Below are 20,712 nucleotides of genomic sequence, written 5' to 3' on the forward strand. Positions count from 1 at the left end.
CAGAAGCCATGCTTCATGACCAAGCCATGGAGCTGTTCTTGCAGAGGTTCTGCTGAGCTGGTAAGCCCTGCTCCACATCACTCCAGAGAAGTGATCCTTGTGCCCTACTGGGGCAGAACAGCACATTTTAAATAAAACATAGGGGCAAGTTAAGTTTCAGTTACTTTTTGCAGCTGTGTCTCCAAAATAACATGCTCTGTAGACAACAGCACCATGGCATAGGGAGGAGGAAGGGTTAACAGTGATCCAGCCAGCCAGAGTTGAAGCCAGTAATCTGTAAAACCCCAAAGGGGTATCAGCTGCAAAAAAGACCAAAAACCACTGTGACAAAATGTGTGGAAAATCTAGGCCAGAAAAGGGGGGAAATGAATTGTCCATGTGCCAATCCTCATAAGTGCAGTCTGCTCTTCAAGTCTGGGCTCCTACAGGCACTAGTAAGTTGGACAGCAGCTTTTACATCATTTAGTGATTAAAAAATTAGATGGATTGTCAGTGGCTGGACAGGTATGAATCAGTGCATAAACAAGAAAAAGTCCTGGTGAAAATCTCATACCCTACCAGGCTTCAAGATTATTTAACATACCAAGACATATGTCATAGACTTCCAGATTAAAGCTTTCATGACCTTTACTAAATACCAGCTTTTGTTCTCTTCCTTTATTCATGTGGTGACCCATGAAAACATCAGACCTTTCTTCCGTAAACAGCAAGTGTATAATACCTGCTTTCCATTGCCATGAATGTCTTCTTTAACTGTCCCTCTTAAAAAAATAACTAAATCATCTTTTCTCTTCCTCAATCTCCTACAATATATAGCCTGAAAAATTGTTTGCTAAGAGCTACAATAGTCAAAACCATTTCATGCTAATACTTCATGCTCTGATTATCTTTTTTTCCAATGCATTACCTTAAAAAAAAATAAAATAACCTTTTCAACAATACTATATACAGTCCATTTCTGTTCTGTGAATGTTTTGTGCTTATTCATGATACTGTTCTTTATTTCTTTGGTTGATGACACTGTCATCTGTCACCTCATCTGTCATTTACATCTCATTAATATCAATTGTGCCCTCGGGGATCAGTTTTGTCATCAGAAAATGGCACAGAGGGTCTGCAAATGGAAGAAATACCCAGAATCAGTGCCAAAAATAGTAAAGAGACATCTCATCTCTCTTTCTCAGACCCCACAGATGCTCCTGTATATAATCACAGCATGTTGACATTGTTCTAGTCACTAAGGTATAAGGAAGTTGTATTTAATGATCACATTGTTTTTAATGGAAAATTAGCTAACTAGCAGAACAGCAAGCTGGCACTGACAGCAACCCACAGTTTCCTGCTGCCCAGGACCTTGCCTACGCTGAAAGAGCAGCTACTGAAGATAAGGCTTGATGATGCACACTGGGTGAGAAGCACCAGGACAGAACCACTGGGGCTACTATTTAGGTCTTTATTTCCCAAGAAAAGATGAGCGGCCTGTGATATAAGTAAATTTTCAGCAGGGCAGTAAGGGTAGGCAGAAATACCATTTCTCTGAATACCACACACACACACACACACTTTTCATTTTTACAAGCCATGAAAGTCTCTACAGTGTTATATAGTCATGCTCTTTGGAAAGAACCTAAAAACTAATCTTCCAACCATGCCATCACAGCAGTGCTGCCAATCCCACCCACTGGAAAAAGTATGGGACAGGCTGCCAGGATCATTGGACTGGCTCAAGTCTCATGACAGATATCTCATGGGCTGAACACTGCAAGTTTCTCTAGAGAAGAATTTGGTCAACTTTCCTGTAGGTTAAAGCTTTGGGGTTTGTGCATCTGTATGACTTTGGAAGACAAGGATTTAAGTAAACGCTGTGAAACATCCGATAAAACTTTGCAGCCTGCTGAGTTCTCGTACTTGTATGCTCTTCTTCAGTGTATTCTGCTGTGCAGGCGTAGATCTATCAGCATGTTCAGCTCCTCCTTTCTGCTGATTTCTGTTGTTGAAACATAGATCACAGATGATTTTCTGTTTCTCTCTGACCCTTCTCCTGGAAGCAAGTCATTCTTTTCTTTTTAGGCAACCACCAGTTGCCTTTTCTGTGATTAAAAATCTCATTTACCTTATGTATTAAAAATTCCATCAGCTTGCACCCACATAGATATTTTTTCCAAATTACACATTAAGGTTCAGTATATGGACATTTTAAAAGTTCTGATACTATTTACTTGTTCTTTGCAGTAGGCTCTGCCTTTCCTAAGACAGCAAATTCCCAAATCAATGTCCATAAATGTGGCTTGTAGGCCTCTCTAAAAATCACAGCTGTAATGGAAATATTTCATGTTCTATCAAATCTACTGTAATGCCACCCTCATTTCAAGTTGGACAATGCTACACTCACTATTGCCACATAATAAACTAACTTTTAAACTATTTACATGCTTGGTTCATTTGCTCGCAAATATATTTAGGAAAAGATCTCATAGTGTTGGCTGCTCAGTCACTTGATTAGTCTTAGCACTGGGAGAATCCTCCACTGATACACACATAATGCTGAACAGCAGTCTGTACAGACACCTGCCTAACTGCATAAAAATGAACTTCCATCCTATTTTACTGCAAATAATCTCTATCAGATTTTCCAAGAGGTATGTATTTCATACATACTCTGCTACACTTACCTACACCCCCAAAACCTTTATCCTAATTTCACTCGTCAGCTTCTGATGTCTTTATATATCACATTAGCATCTAGTCTGCCTCATCTTTCCACTTCAGCAGCTGTATATCTCCTTGTACTGTTGCAGTTTATCCAAGAGGCCCACACCTTCCATGCTGCAACATCAAGATGACCGCTCATCCAGATAATCCTGGTCAGTACTGTCACAGCTTTGACAACAGACGACTGTACCTGTCACATTAGATAAGCTATCCCATTTGCTTCCCATTAAACAGCAGGGCAATACATAGATATCATCTGTCACATGAGAAGCCTTGGTGAAAAGACAGCTCTATCACACACAAAAACCACGAAGAGCAGAAAAAGCCTGGCAGCTGGAGGCACAGTATTTTAATATTTAAAAGATTCCCCTTCTGAATGAAAATAAATTACGAGGGAAAGTCACACACATGTATATAGACGAAGTCACTTTGCTAAGAGATGGCCTATTCTTACCCTTGATCTCTATCAGCCACCTTGTTTCCATCAGAAACACTCTTAATATGATAAGAAGTTAAAAAAAGGCAAGGAATTAGATGCAAATCTTCAACCAAATGACAGGCTGTGCTCCTTACATTGTTTTTAACAGAAAATGGAATGATAAGGGTTTGAAAGTCTGTAAGCGTACTCAGAGGAAAGATGCATTAGAAACACTCTCTGAAATATGAACATTATTCACCTTTGCAGGAAATAAATTGTATGGCGGTGATACCATTTATGATGTTTTATCCAAACAGACTGATGTGAACGGTATGTATGTAAATTGTCATCTAGTTGCAGCTTTTCATTACCTAAGTAGACAGGATCCTATTACCTTAGACACTGGAAACACAGGAGCTCTTCCAGCAAAAGTCTCTGTAGCAAATGCCTGAAATAAACAGGCAAAGGCAACCAGGTAGGGTGGTGGACATCTTATTGAACAATAAGTATTCACCTATTTAATTTTGGTTTTGTTTTGATATTTTAAAACTGATTTATGTTGTGAAATATATGGATTATTATCAAATTCCAAATGAGGTGCTAAAATCATTCCTTGTGTGCAAGCAGCAATGAATCTGGGATATTTATTCTACACTTAGGAGACCTTACTATGTAAACTCACCTCCTCTACTACGTGACCTGTCCTTGCAAAGGATCAGATAAAGGAAGTTTACAGTCAATTAGTAACAATAGTGATTATTAAGGTCTGATGGCACTGTCCACCTGGTTGAAAATCTAGAAATAAAGTTCATTTTTAGAAAGCAAAACCTGTGAAGGTCTCAACACCACCACACATTTTTTCAAAATTCTTCTGGGTGAATTTGGCCTGCAGTCCATAGCTGATTCCACTCCAGCTCTCTAACCAAGGGCTGCAGGATCAGCTCAGGATCTCAGATTTTATAAGTGGTCCAAAACTGCATGTATCAGTTTATATGGCTGAAAATACCATGAGAATTTATGGCTCAGAATATTAAGTATTCTTTAAAGAGAAGTTAGTTAGAAAGTGTCAGAATTGCTATATTCTCTCTCTCTCCCCTGGTCACTAAAACTGTAAACTTTTGTCAAAAAAAATGAGAACTCTCAAGTTATTCCCTTCATTTTACCTATTTTGATAATTTTGCTTGCAGTTATTTTACTGCATTAAAGCTGTAACATTTTCACTTAGTAAAAAAATCAATTTTATATCTAGAAAAGTATTTGATATAAAATTTTCAAGAAGTTCTTTCAAGGTTTAGTTTATATTCACTTGTTAATGAGGATAAAAACAACTAAAAAAGTCCTAGGAGAACAACAAGCTTAGATTCAGGAAGTGCAATCTTCAACCCAGATTGCAGCAGCCTGCCTCAAACCAAATGTGAGTTACTAGCTTTAGTGAAGTTCTGTGCTACCACATCTGAAATGCTTTTCCATTCATGCTACGCAGATTATTAGCAATCATACATTTGACTGGAGTGTGTACATACACAAAGCCACTTAGCTTTTAACCCAAGCAATAATATCATCTCAGCAGGAAGCTGAGAGGATAGAAACATTCAAGATCCTGCAGCATCCATATATTATAGCAGCAAAAGAAATACAAGAATCTCAACAGAAATCTCTGCCTAACACCAACATATTTACCCATTAACTCTGGGAATGCAGTGAGCCCCACAGGTACAGGGCAGCATTTTCAAAACCCTCAAAGTGGTTTAGGAATTCCCACAGAATTTGGGCTGAGTCACTAAGGAGTGTTAAAAATTGCATGCAAAAAAATTTAGCCCAGGAGCATGTTTCCCACACAAAGGACTTCAGCTGGGTTCCAGCCCAGAAAAGACAGAGACAGACAGGAGTATGTGTCCTGGGAGGTAAGTGGTGACGCTCGGAAGAGAAGGCCTTAGATAAACTGAAAGATACTGCTGCCCAACTCCAGAACAGAGCAGAGAGGCAGTTGGTGTATTCAGCTGCGTTATCCTGCTTGGCTAGTGCAGCTCTTGCTGCAGTGGCCCCAGTGTTCGTTGTTTTTCAATGCCTGGAAGCAAGATGTACCTGCTTTTCCAACAGCCCTTTAAAAAAGATCCGTTGTTTTGTTTGTGCAAATACCAAAAATCATGTATACATATCATGACTCTAGGTGTGCTAATGACCAGCTAGATACTAATCACTGTGACCAATTACAGATCCAGTAGAAAACTAGATCGAGATGGTAGAATTCACAGTAAAAAGTGAATATCTGAACAAGGGTTGTTTTTTGCTTTGACTTGATATTTTGATTAATCTTAACAGATTAGCATCCTCTTCTGTGAATTGGGGGGCATTCTGTGATATATCTGTGATGGTAGTTATTACCCGCTCTACAGGAGAACTGTCAGATTCATTCCGTTTATACTTAAACGTTCTAGAGATGGAAATCCTATGTCAGACCAAAGTATTACTATTGCTTAAGTACTGTAAAGCAGGTACAGCCCTCCAAATCTCAGATGACTAGAAAAGACGCACTTTAAAAGCATAATACAAACATTTCATGGTTGGGGCTTCTGCTGCTATGCTGCTGTTATTATTTTCTCTCATTATGTAAATTCAGTGTTGATAAAAAGTTCATACTGGAAATTTCTGCTTAATATTTTAGGAACTTCACGGGTTTTTATCTTTTTTTGCTCCTTTGTTTATGTACTTGGAGTAACCGTTGTCTTTTTAAAAGGATGGATTAATTTTTAAATATGAATCACACAGTATTCTTACAAGGGAGAAGAGAAATTAGTCATAAAAACAACTGTTGAATGTGTAGAGCAGGATAGCGGGGGGTGGAAGGCTGAGGTAGACACAAAGCTGCCATAGCTATTTTAATCAGCAAAAATAATACTGTGGTGGAAAAAAAAAAAAAGTTAAGCCAGCTTCATAGCCAGCTTCATAGCCAGCAGAGGGAGCCAGGAAAAACCCTTAGTATCCAGAGTTAAAAGAATAAAGACAAATTAAAAAAAGATGATGCATCTTTTTTCACATCTTTTCTCCCATCTTCATCTTTGTTGAAAGTGACACACTCTTGACACAATACACATGATCAGTTTCCACTACTGCAGAGGCATACTAAACGGGATGAACTGTCTTTAAATGTTTCAGACTTACTTTCCATCAGAGACCAACAGGATTTACACAACCGACAGAGAAAATGGAGAGCTCCGCATGGACTTGGATGACTTGCCTTCTGTGCGCTTCAATCCTGACATCAGAGACAAAAGCTCCCCTGCAGTATTCTGCAGAGCTGAGCCACAAAGAGGACGCATGCACTGATCCATGGCTTGCGCTTCTCCCAAAATACCTTTCCATAGACATTTAACCCTGAATCAAGTAACCAAGACACTATACTGCACCTGAGTGGAGAAAAGATTAATATTGGATTAGCAACGGACTCCAACATTGCTGGTATTCATCAAAGAAGAGAGCAGACAATTTTAAGCCTTATTCAGCCAGCAACATAAATGATGGAAGAAGTTACTGGATAGATTAATAATATCACATAAATCACTTTTTTTTCTAAGTGAACAGACTAGATCACCATGTGTTGTAGGAAAACCCAGCCACACTTTTTTCACTGCAAGTTGTCTTGTTTACACATCTTGGAAAATCCCACCTAGAGCTGGGGAAATACTCCTTCACAACAAAATTCAGAAAAATTCCTTGGAGGGAGGAGTGGATGTCCCCTATATTGCATCACTTCAGCATTTCTTGGGTGCTCATTTTGGGCCCTGCTCTTCAGCTACATAATCACACCGGTAACTTTATGTAAGTGAGTAATCCAGAGTCCAAATGGTCTGGTCTTTCAAAGAGATGCATCAGCACTTTCTGCAAGTAAGAATCAGGACTGACTTTGGGCAAATTGTACATAACTCCTTTTTTTCCAAATAAGCAAAATACTTGTTCCAGAACATCTTAATTTTCATTTAGACCATCAGAGTAGCTCCACTAGTTCCAGTTTCACTATCACTTTATCTTGGCTGGTCAAAGACAAAGGTTTTGCAGGGAACAAGTGATGTCACAGGCATTTTTCAAATTAAGTTTTTCAGGGTTTCTGAAAACATGTCTTTCTCTAATACTGACAGGAAGGTATATTCACATTCATAACCCCACAGGTTTACAAAAAGCATTTGAAACATACCATAATATTCAGGATAGCATCGCTTGACTTATCCCGTCTGAAGGACTTTGATCAACATTAGGCACTCACAATGCATTGGCTATAGTAAGCCATGGAGCAGGATTTTTTGGGGAAACTATTATGTTATAAACAATTCTGAAGTGCCACTAGAATCAAGGAAATATCAGTGTATTCATGAAAAGGCTGTTAACAGAAAAAGTTGAAATATGATTAATAAAACCTAACTCCTCCTAAAGTGACCATATTCTTCTGTGCCCTTTGGACTGCCAGTACAAAAAGTAGAAACAGGCATTTAAAAAGTCTGTAACTTGGTTATGAGTGCACTTTGGACAAAAATGATTTACTGAAGCTTACGTCATGTTATTTTCCACTATGACACAGAATCATAGTTGTTCGCCCCATAACAGTGATATGCAAACATCTTCTGTCCCAAGCATTTGCTCCGTGGCAAGGAATACAGAGCACATTATGTTCTCAACTCTCAGAGCAACAATAGGGGAGTATTCTGCTGGCTGAGCAGATAAGAAGGGAAGAAAACTATGATCAGGAGCTTGTATTTATAGTCTTCTGTAATGATATAAATGTTGCACGTTCAGCTGCACACCTTGAATTGCAAATGCTGCTTGATCTACCAGGCTTACCCTGAATGCGAAGGTATTTCACTTAGCCCTTGCTGTTGCATATTAGTATTTCTCTTTGGTTTTTTTTCCTGAATATTAGCTAAAAGTCTTGTTAAAATGCTTTCCAATGCTGTAACAATGGTGATAAAACTAAATTATAAAGAAATACTTAGCAAATAGGTCTGAACTTCTTCTTTTACAAATTCAATGATTATAATAGTTGTGGTGGTTTTCCCTTCACAAAGTGTACTTGTTCCTAAGAGATACTGATATGTGTGCCTTACCAATGTTCTTTATCTTAAAAATAGCATTAGTAATACACAATATAGCAGTTGCTTTGGTAACTGATTTTTCCCCTTTTAAAGTCTGAATAAATAGTTGTGTAATACACATGTAAATTATCAGCGTGTATGTGATTGCACTTGGTCTGAAGCAACCATAATTTTTTCTTTGTTTCCATGAATATGCATAAATGTGGAGGTATGACATGCTTACTAAGTAAATAACTTGTGTCAACATAGCATGTTGTGATTAAAGGAGAGTATTTGGAAAACCATGATTTTGAGTAGAAACTCCAAAATTAAAAAGTGTTGTGGGAAATAAAACTTTAACTAGTTTCACTCTACTGATAACCTTCACCTTAATGAGAGTCCCAACTGTACAGGTACTTGGGAATGAAACAATTACATCATGTGTATCTTGAGCCGATATCAGTAGCAGAATCCAAGCCTGTTGCTTTGTGATGCTGAGGCAAAGCAACAAAAAGAACCAAACTTCTTAAACTGCACAAACTATCCCTGTCTGGCCTGCAGTCCGCTTACATTGCAGACCACTGATCTTTTACAGCAGCCACAGCTCCTAGCAGTGCATCCTGCACTGCACCAGGTATACGGGACATTCACACTGCAATATCCCCAGAAAGCAGATGAATCTCCCTCCAGTCAAATACAGGGACAAACTAATCATGGGTCAAGCAATTCCAACTGACTTCATTACCAAAGTTCAAATGATCTCAGTGAGAGGGAAGAAGACAATGTGTGAGCCCTGGCAAAATGAAACACATGACACTAAGCAATAACACTTCCACTGAAAAAGCACTTGTGACTAATTTAGAAATGCAAATTATGTTTATATATGTATGGGCACTTGGACATAGTACAGAAAAACTGATAAATCATGCACCTATGTTATACCTGGAAACAAGATCATTTCTCTCCCTAGCATGAATGCAAATATATTTGATCTCAACTATTATAACATCTTTCTAGCGACTTACTTAAAATAAAATACTATTTTATTACTGACATTAAAATGCCATGTTTGTATAGGAAAGATTTAATTAAAATTCAGATTATAATAATTTAACACTGAAGCATAGAACTGAATTTCTTTTACTATAAATTGAAAAGGATACATTAGCACAGACATATGTGTCAGGAATATGCCACATTATCACACTTGTGACTTAAGTACAGATTAGAGCAGATGACCTTGTTCTCGTGTCTGTTATTGAATGGCCAAGTATACCCATCCAAACACAGTGAATGCTGCCTGGCAGTACCAGAGAATGACTAAGTAAGGGTAAATATTTTCTAAGAATGATTCCTTACAAAGATGTACTCAACAGATCTAATGTTTCTAAAACCAGATGCATGGGCTACAGAGGTCAACTGAACAATTCTTATTAATTTTGGCATTAAACCCTAAGAAAAGAGGTTGCTTTTGAAAAGAGATAGTCCTGCTTTAAGTATTTTAGGCATATAAGGACAGCGGGGTAAGGAGCAACTTCAGCCTTGAAAGTCTCAGAGGCCCTTCAAGAGTGACAACACGGTAAAAAAAAAACACAAAACAGGCATAAAATTGTATAAAAAGAGGCCTATAAAAATGCTATGTTTTATCAGTGTCATTTGTAAATTGGACACAAGTAGTAGCCGATACAGCTGACAGGAGTGACATTGGGCATCAGCTCCAGAAGATTTTTAATCCTCCTGCATTGCTTAATACTAAGAATTGACTTTTTTCTTCAATCTCTGAAAAAGGCTGCCATTGACACCTGAACAGGCAATACTTCAAAATGAAAAGAATCACAGTTTACTGTCTCCAAATGCATAACCAGATATCATCAAATATCATCCTTTCTGTGGTCACTTTAGAGGAAATATGCAAATTGGTTTTCAAGGTGCTTAATTTTCTCCTTACAGGTCCATACTTACACCTTGGTCTGCGCAGGAATTTAAAAAGAAATTTATTCACTGTCATCAATTATTTCTCGTGTGTGTGTGTGTGTGTGACAGTGCATCTTTTTTTAATTGGTTTCACACTTCCAGGCACCTATGATAAAGATTTTGATGTTTTCAAACAGCCACTTCATGCAATCTGATGTCCAGTGGGACCTGCGCTCATTTAATGCTTGTTACATGTGATTGTCATGTCTCCTCAACTCCTGTTTCTAACATTCCAAACTAATTTAAAACACGCAGTGTCACCAAACTGCTCTGATGCCTTCACGTAACTAGCAGTTTTACCAAGTGAAGTACTTCCCTTTTATCACTATAGGCAGTGAGTTTCATGTGATCTTATTTTCAACAGCAAATTACTTCCTGTTGTGATTTCAACTGTTTGAAACACTCTGCAAAGAATCCTACACTGCAGGAAATAGTCCTGTTCTATTTAAATATTTGCTAGTTATACAAATTATTTCCTTTCCAAATTGCTTTGCTTTTTTTACTTTTTAAATTGTTCAGTTTAATTATCAAACTGCTTTCAAGTACAGGGTAGCTTGGGTTTTTTTCAGAATACTATTAGTTTTAAGTTATTTCTGCAAGTAATACATGTTTTTACTACATGCTTTTCAGCTCTCACAGAAGTAATTTGAAAATAACTACAGCATCAGAAAAAGTAACACCGGGATATTTAAAGTTTAAAGGATAAGGTTTAAGTGACAACTAAACAGTGATTTTTCCATTCTGATGAAGAGACCTTGTCATTTCAACCCTTAAAAAATCAAAATAGCTAAACATTTCCTTTCTTTTTTTTCACACCAAAGCCAAAGTATATTATGATTTTATTTTAAATGAGAAAGAAGATAGTCTCATGTTAGGTTACGTGCATTAAACAAGTACTAGGAATATACTTGATCAAATGTTTTGGAGGCAAATGCACAGTGACATGAGCCTAATGAACTACCAACAGCTCTGATTTGATCCAAATGACACCACTTTCAGGTTATTTAGAAAGGTCACTGTAAAAATAACGATGCATTTTTAGGATTAGCTTTGATACCTGCTTGCTCAGTAGACCAACACGCATCAAGCAATGACAAAAGCAGTTTTAGGAAAGTTGAGTAGTTACGGCTTAACTCTGTCGTTTACATCAGGATCTAATTATAGAAGGCTGGGTCATGCCGCTGGCTCTGCCTGCTTCCTCCAGCACACCAGCCCGCGGGGCTGCGTCAGGGCAGTGAAGAGGGAGGCCAGTCTACCGCTGATAGAGGCTCTCCACCTGGCAGAGGCCATGACTCCACTCCTGCTCACAAAAGGAGGTATATTCATGTCTAATTTCAAGTGCAAACATATCTAATACACCCCGGCTCCAAAAAGAAACCAAAGAAAAATTGAAAGGAATTATGGGAAGTGTAACAATCGTTCGGCATTATTTTAATCTTTAACTATTCAAAGCCCCAAACACAGACTTTGTTCACAAATACATTTAAAGAAATGCAATTAAACGTGTGAAATAAACTATTTCTAGGGTTGCCAGGTTTTTTAACACCATCTACTTGATCATCTCATTGCCAAATAAGGGAAAAGTCCACAAACAATTTTCATCCACAAGAAGTCAAATCTTCACAGAGGCTAAAAGTTCAGACTTCCAGGCTGCTTTCTAAATTACACCAAAGACCTGCATTATTTGTCAATTTATAGCAAGTTTGTCTGCTGTGCAATACAACTGTGAAACAACTAAATTGTGTAGGAGGAAGACAGCATTTTGTAAAAGAGGAGGATAGCTCTGAAAATGAATATAGAAACCTACATTCCAGAATGCAGGAAACTCCTTAATTTTCTTGTGCAGAAATTGATATATTAAATTATAGCTTCTTGAGAAGCCAATGCCCAAAATGTCATAGTAGTGTCAATACAATTCACCTTCTATTTTTTATTTACTAAGCTTCAAAAATTTAGTCTACTCCCGTTAGCTAATCTTTTAACTTCAGTCCATTTATCGAGTTTTAATCTCACAAGGGCAACAGAGAGAAGGCTCTGGTCAAATGGAATTTTCTACAAAATGGTTGGTAATTATTGATAGCAGAACTGCCATGTGGTTTTGGTATATTTTTTGTAGGCATCACCACCAACCTTTACCAAGACTATTTGTTCCTGACTTATGGCATACTGGGACTTTTACGATCATGTTAAATGTTGCTTTTTGTATAGCTGTCAGTTAAAGATTACAATTGAAACAGTTTCTATAGATGGAATGTGAAGCCAAATCTTCATTAAGAAAGAAGTACGCAATCATAGCTAGAGGAAGGAAGTGTAATGAATTTATAAAATCCATGTTTACTGATGAGTGAGCTCTAATTCTGACTGTGATAAATAATTCCAGTCAGAAGGAACGGGAAGGGTTACTAAACTGACTATAGTGCAGTATGAAAGAAAACACAGTATCTTCATTCAACAAACCAGGGAACAAGAGGGTCCTGAAAATTAAGCAAAAGGCCAAGTGATTACAGTTTTCCCTTTAATTAAGGTGATAATTTTATATGGCTGTATTAAAAACAAAAGAAGGTGCCTAGTCATTGCTGAGAAAATACTGCTTGAAGGTCAAATTCCTCTGCGGCTGCACAGAGGTCACCTGCATTTCACATAAAGGGCAGAACTGGCCCTGTGGTAGGAAAAGAAAATACCTCTAACATTTAATCTGATTTTTCCTCAGCTTCAAGATACTTAGTACATGATTATACTGAAGTTATTCCATACATTTATAAATCTGATGGGCTCAGTCTTTGAATAGACAGTCTTCCAGAAGAACTACTATATAACCGAAAAAGAAGGCAAGCATTTAGAAATGTTAGCAAGCTTTGTCCATACAGGTATTTTCTGGCAAATAAGTCACTTCATTATTTTAAAGGCTGATGAAGTTAAATGATGGCAAAAGCTAAATATCTCAAATACACAATGATTCTCCATATGTTCAGTGCAGGATTACCAGTCCTGCATCAGTCAGCTGAATGGTCTCATCATGCTGCCAAATTCTTGTAGGTTAATATTTACAACAGCAAATACCCTTGCAAAAGGATACATCTTCTACTGGTATAAATGATGAGACTGACTCCAAAGGAGTTACTCCTTCAAATGGAGTCATCTCATTCCGTCGACACTGGGCCAAAGTGAACTTTATTTCTTTCTAATAAAGGATATTAAAGTAAGCTTTGCATCTTTCCCTCTTCAAATACATGTTAATAGTGCAGTCATGTTCAACTGCAGAAACTGATAGCTTAATACAAGTTGGAAGAGTCACATTAATGGTACTGTCCACAAAATAAGTTCCAGAGAACTTAGGTGAACAGCATTATACCAGTGAAGGAAGGAATTTTTATCTGCTTTTTAAAATACAGTAATGGAGTATTTAATAACTAATGGAGATAATGACTTTTTAGTGCTATATCTGCTAGGTATCTAGCTCAGGAATATTTTGAAAACCATCTTGCCTTGCTGTTTATAATTAACTACAATCCAAAACAATCTCTAAAAAACCACCATGTTGCTTCAGCTTACTGGAAAGAAGAATGACAAGTTGACTCAACATCAATATTATTACCAGACAATGCAATACAGTTTAGCATTCTCTCTCATTTTTCCAGAAAGCTGCTAACGTGAAATATTTACACAAACATTTCCATCACTAGTACAAACAGCAGAAACTAGTCTTGTTATAAGATTTTTGGACCCCAATTTTCATACACTGAATATAAAGTTCACCTTTGGGGCTTGTCTCATGCCTCTTCATTGCAATCTCACTACTACATGCCTCTTCATTGCAATCTCACTACTACGTACATTTTCAGGTCAATGTCACTGCCTTTTTCCTGCTCCAGGATCCCATAATTCAGCCAAAAGTGGCTAGATCCTTTTTTAGTTTTCAGCCACATTTGGTATATGGGATTCTGGAGCAGGAGGGTGGCCGTGGCAGTGCACCCAAGCAGGTTGCCATACGTCCTAGCACCAGGCTGTTGGTGTAGGCCTTCTCTGCCACGCCACCCAGCATAGCCAGGTGTGGTCAGGATGTGATTAAGCATTGCTGTCACATCACCCAGCAGGCTGGCACACTGGGATCCGCAACTGCTACCTGGTCTGACATGTGAAGTGTCATGATTCCGGTGGGGACACTGAATTCTGGTTCCTTAACAGATCTGGGCTTCATGCCAAGTTCTTAATAAATCGTAATTAGGAGCTCAGATGTTGGGAATTGGTATGACGATCAGATCCAAGCAGGGAATTTGGTTCCAATCCCATCACTTCATCATGCGACTAGAAGAATGACCACCCAGCACTGAGAAAAGCTCAATTTAGCAATGCATATTGCTCAGTTTAACAAAGTGAATTGCACTTAATAATCTTCTGCTCTCAGAGCAATCTGTCTCCTGAACAATTCTACTTCATCATAGTAAACTAGTTCAAGAAGAAATTATTTTAACCTTGGCATTAGAATTCTGGATAAGATATTTAATACTCACAACTGGACAAAGAATAAGGTCACAGGAGACGTACTGTTCTGAATGTTACTTTTCCCTTTTTACAGATTTGCAATCGTATTGGAGACCTAGAAATGTAATAAGGAAACTATTGGACAAAAACGGATCCTCTCCTTCATTAGAGTTCTCCTTGGTGCAGAAGACAGAGCAGATATTAGTAAGGATAGAGCTCCTGGGCTTAGCTCCAGCTTTGAAGCCCCAGCAGGGTGTCCTCCTACAGTAAAGGATTTCTCTTCCAGCCGGCTGTGACCAAACCCCATGCCCTTTGTATAATGGAACATACAGACCAGAATGTCAGAATCCATTCCAAGAATTGTGCCAGATATCAGTTAACAACGAGACTTATTTTTACGTCTTTTATAAATGCTTATGGCATTTATATGAAGGCTTTGGGCTTTGCTGGAGAAAAGTATGAAAGAGCCTACTTTACTTTCTCCACTGAGGTTCCTTTTCTAGTTCCAAGCAGCAGGACTGCAGCAGAGTCAAGATAAAAGAGTAGGTTGTGCAGAATTAAATATTAATTTCTACCAAGTTTTTAGAAACGCCAACAATATTATTCTCAGTATGTTTGAGAAATGGACTATTTCACCACTTTTTTTCTTGCTTTACTTACACTAACCTCTTAGTGATATTTTCAATTGTATACATTTATTTTTACTTTTTATAATTAATAGATTATCTACATAAGATACTACTGTTCTTAAGCTGAGTAATTTTCCTTACAAAGTTAGTCTAATATTAAAAGTAATTTTAGACTGACTGCATATTTTGGGGGAGTTAACGTTTTCTTTTGGTAACTTTTTTAAAGGAATTCCATGTTTGGATGCATTCTGCTAACACTGAAATCAGTGTATCCTACCACTGACTTAGGTGGGGGAAATTAAAGCAGAAACGGTATTTTTGGCAAATGCCATCCTCTATGCTTGGTTTTGAGCAGGCATCTAATTTTTTTATCGGTTATAAATAGATGTGATATCTAGCAGAATCACATTCCTTGTTGTTAGCCAGCTCTTTAATAGCAAAATATTTGACCACTGCAACATTCTTCTACTGGAGAAGTTAATAGAAACCTTAGTATAGTTCCTATTATGTATTCAAACTATTTGCCAATTTCTTCTCAGCGTGTGAAAACCCTGATTTGTGAGCAACGTGCTTCATATTCTGGGAGTATCCTAAAGAAGGCAATTACTGGGTAAACCGTGGTTACGGTGTAACGTTTTCCAAAGTATAAAAGCATTAGGCAAAACAGATGAGAATAGCTTTTATTGCTACCAGAGTCTGCAAAGAGCTACCCTTTAAAACCAACTGCACCAAAGGCTGACCTTTCTTAAGGTAACTCAGTCACATTCCAGTTGGCAACACAGTGATTTTATCAAAACACCTTCTGTTTTCATAATGAGCCTCATGAATTTTGGCTGAATTTGTTTAAGTTAAATTTTAAGTCCAGGTATAGCTTCTCTTTTAGGAAATAGAGAATACTGAATCATTGGTTCTTTAGAGTAGAAATGTTCAGGAACAGATTTGCACATATCAGTGATGTTTCCCTAAGTTTTATGGACATCTACTTTTCTTTAAAATACCTAGCAGATGGCTCACAATCTTCCAGAAACGATCACAAAAGTCAAGCTTATAGGTCAAACCATGTTCTCTGAATATTAACAATAGAAGTAGCTGTTATTTAAAAACCAAAACCCCACAGTCCTATTGAAGTACTCCAATACAAAAATAACATGGGCAAATTAAAATACACTAACACCTCCTCAGAATTCAAACCGTTCATAGAAAGAGTGGGAAAACCAAAAACTCTTACAAAGGGAAAGGAAAAGGTGTTAGGGTTATACAAAAAGGAGTTCAGGAACAGTTGTTCAAGCACCTTTCAAAGCAGGGATATGGAAAAAAATAGGAAATAAAATTTATGTTCTCAAACACAACATAATCATCTTGCAAACTAAAAACATGATGGCAAAATTCATGTCATATGATCAATGTTTATATACAAAACTCAGGAGATGAAGCTAAAATAAATCAGTGCATCTACGATTCCTGTAATGCCAAGACAACACCTTCAGCCGAAACTCAAAACTTATTAACAATCATTCCTATCAAACACTGAAAGCAACATTTTAGAAGTCAAGTTCAAAATGACTCTCTATGTTTTGAAAGTGTTTTGCGTGATCAAACTCCATAATTCACTTACAGAAACAACTTCACAGAGCTTCTCAGTTCATCAGAAATTGTGCCTGAGTTTAAGGTCAGAGGCAGTTTTCCACACCCAGCTGTGTGATTCATCCCAGCTCCACCAGGCAATAGAAAGTTTTTTGTTTTGCTTTCTTATTCACGTCTTCAGTGCTTCTCGCATCACAAAGCGCAGTATATGCTCAGCTAGAGAGAAGTGGTTCTTCATTGTACTAGATTTCAGCTGAGGAGTGGAGCGCTCTGTCATCAGGACTAAACATCATTGTACTGGTGGAGCCTGCACTGTCAGCTACCCTACAAAGGAAGGTACAAACGTTTCTTCATCTTTGGAGCTGACCCTTTCTAGGTAAGTAACTTTCTCACACTGCATCTCCTTCTTTCTTTTCCTATTGAAACCTTCTTACTCCTTAAACAATTTCTAAATTAATTGGCCTAATCATATGTAAAGGATGGGCTGGGTACTGGAATCTTCCTGCATACAGGGAAATATCTCAAACAGAAGTGATAAGCATCACATTTTTTTTCTGAAGGCTCAGCTGAAACCAGAAGTGAGTTCAACATTTCAAGCTGGCCACAAGGTGTGGCACCCATTTTAAACTAGATGGCAATGCTTGGAATGTAAAAACAACTGATGCAGACTAAAAGACACTGTATTCTACCTGGGTTTTTTCCATTATAGATCTGATTTCTTAATGATTGGTTAGACGTTAATATTGCTGTATGGAAACATTATTTTGGAAATTTAAAAAAGTCTTTTGATGCTTTTACAGTTTTTCCCCAAAAAATCCTACATAATTTTCTTGAAAGTTATATCACTGCTACACAATTTTATGAGCTATTTCAAAAGTCTATCTAAGGTATCACTTACTGTTTAGTTCTAGGGGTAATTTTAAAAGTTTCTGTGGGACTTTGTTTAATTCTCCTAGAATCTTACTATTCTTGTTCCTGTTAAATTTCATAGGATTTTTCCACAGAGGGTTGCAGCAAAAGCCTGGAGTCAGTATAATCTAATTTGGACACTCTGATGAATGAATTTAAAGGGAAAAATTGAGTCATTATTAATTTATAACACAGTGCCAGACTTAACAGAAAATACTGATCACCATAGTTTTGGAAATATCTATCACAAAGCTTATGCTTCAAGTCTTTTACTAACTGGTTTGCTATCACAAACAAGCAATCTCAACAATTTCATGCTGATGTAGACTGCTAGGTATTTGCAATGATCCTAAAACTTTATTCTTGAAAAGATAATTTTAAAAGTCAAAATAGTTTAGCTTCTTCCCTCAAATATTTTTATAGAAATAAACAAGCAAGCAGAAAATACTTTACTGTTATCTAATTGGAAGGCATAGACTTCGGTCTGAAACAAACACGTTTTATGACTATCCAAGATGAACAAACAAATTGGGGCAGAAAGCTAATAACTTATGCCAGCATTGCTCCATGCATCAAGGATCTTATATGCTCATGGGAGGGCATTACAAAAATTAGACTAATGTAGCAGAAAGAATGAGTTTGATCTTCCATTACAGCATTATTCTATCACCATTGTTTTGCATTTCAGGCAACTTCACAACGAACATCTTCTCAAACAGTGAGAAAAGTATACCTGCTGATTGGAATTCACCAGGCTTACGTCAGACCGTAAGACATTTGAAAAATATGTAGCACATGAGCAAAGCTGTATTTCCTCTGTGCTTGCTCCTTTTCGTGCAGATGGCTGTATATTTGATGAGAGCATTTAAAATCTTCTCCAACCTCTTTGATCACATTGCTAATCATTGTTAATCAGCTCCATCCCTACCTCAAGAGCATTTATAGGATTCTCTCCCCGGCATATGAGCATCATAAGGGGACCAACCTGAAGAATCTTAACTGGCAGGTGGGAAGATACTGTGAAAATACTGCGACAAGCAGCGAGAGGTCATGAAAGTGAACTCAGGATTCACAGTTTGGACTAACTCACTGCTTATGCATTCATTATTATTAACAGAAAAGTAACTAGGCAGAACCCAACTTACAGGCATTATGCATAATCTGTTTTGCAGTGACCACAGAAGTTAGCCACCTTCAGCAAAATAACCCAAGAAATGCCAGGAATGATTTACAGTACTCTTCTTCAGATATCAGGATCACAGTTTCCAAAGATGGTAAGAAATCAAAATAAGAAGTGGTCTGCAATGTAAATATTGTACTACACTCAAGGCAAGCCATATCCTGTATCTCCATCTAAAAATAAGACTATCTGCAGAAGTCTACCAGAATATGGAACAGCAGTGTTTTGTAGGAGATGTTGCAGTAGAAACTTTTCTGCAAAGTCTCCCCTTGACAACACAAGATTAGGAAAGACTTCAAGAAACTGCTCTTTGAAAACAACAGAAAGTCTTCTAGTGACCACCAGTTTCTTTCATTACCTGCTAACTCAGCTGAAAATAGGCATATTTACTGCAAAATAATAAGCAATGACAAACTGGAGGAAGTTCTATTACTGAAAAATCCCACGCAGATTTGCCTTTCCATTTGACAAGAAAGTTCACTGGTTGAGTAGTCACTTCACAATACTTTTTTTTTAACGTGTCTATATATATCAATATATAATAAAAGCAACTTCTCACATATGTGATACAGAAGCAAATATAAAAATTTTGTACTTCATACATTTTCTCCATTCAGTGTATATTTTGCGGACAAACCCCTGAGACGCAAACCCTAGTAATTCATTAGCATAACAACAGTGTATTAATAACATCAATCACATAATAAAACAATAATAGCTTAAGGAACATCAACATTTTGTCACCCATGTATCTCCCACGAAAAAGAATACTAATATAAATGCCACTGATAAAAGCATGACTTCATTCTTCTGTCACACACAAAATATCACTACCATATAATTAATGCCAGTAAACTCACAGGCTGCACTCATGCATTGCTTTTATTCCCCTTGGAAGGAAATAATTCCAATGGTTTTCATCATATGCAAGTCAGTTTTACTACAAGTCTTTTCAATCCACAAGAAAAGCATTGTTTAAAAATTCATTAAATACTGTACTTTCAGTCCAGACTCCTGTACACAAAAGCAAGGGGATTCACTGTAAGGGAAGGAGAGCTCCTGCATCAAAGGGATCCTTGCCTGTGGTTGGTTTGCTGTCACTCTGTGACGGACTGAATTCACACTATCACTTGCTCTGGCTGATGAACTGCTACTGCTTAGCGAGGGCCTAAAAAATATGCATGGAACAACTATGGGCCATCATTCATGCACACTGATATGGGAGTCTACATAAAAAATCCTTTGAAGAGGATTTTAAAAACCATAACCCAAAAACTTTTAAGAGAGTAAATAAATTCTTCTTTATATATGTCTCCAGGAAGTTATCTGGCTTCTTAAAACAGTCTTTATGCTTATGGAAGTGTCAAAATCCAACTAGAAGTCTAGAACATCAATTACAACTGAGTCCTTGTGCTTGGTCTACAGATCAGCACAGGTTTGGACAGCACATAAACAAATATAAAAATATGTTCATAAATATATTCTAGTTTTCCTCTCTCCTTCCTCTTTCATTTTCATTTGAGTGTGGAATTTAAACCTTAAACAGGAAAAAAAAAAAAAACCAAACCACCCACCAAAATACAAAAATTCTGCATTTGGTGAAACACAAAATTGCAACAAGTATTATGAATAACAACACCTTTTTTCCTGTTAATACAGCAATGTAAACTACTGTTTCTCCTTCATTTAGTAATTTATTTAAATGTCTTTTCTCTCCAGTACTGGATATAAACTGTAGGTTAAAGTTTTCATGCTGTTTTT

General features: G+C 37.3%; 1 long non-coding RNA gene across 1 annotated transcript; it reads left to right on the plus strand.

Annotated features, from left to right (window-relative positions):
* The first annotated feature begins 17,085 nt into the window (after window positions 1–17,085).
* On the plus strand, window positions 17,086–20,306 carry LOC114015405 (uncharacterized). The gene is made up of 3 exons (XR_003559310.2): window positions 17,086–17,238; window positions 18,460–18,539; window positions 18,944–20,306. It is a non-coding gene; the product is annotated as an uncharacterized LOC114015405 (long non-coding RNA).
* The last annotated feature ends 406 nt before the right edge of the window (window positions 20,307–20,712 follow it).

This window comes from Falco cherrug, chromosome 14, assembly GCF_023634085.1.
Source record: "Falco cherrug isolate bFalChe1 chromosome 14, bFalChe1.pri, whole genome shotgun sequence".
NCBI classification, from domain to species: Eukaryota; Metazoa; Chordata; class Aves; order Falconiformes; family Falconidae; genus Falco; species Falco cherrug.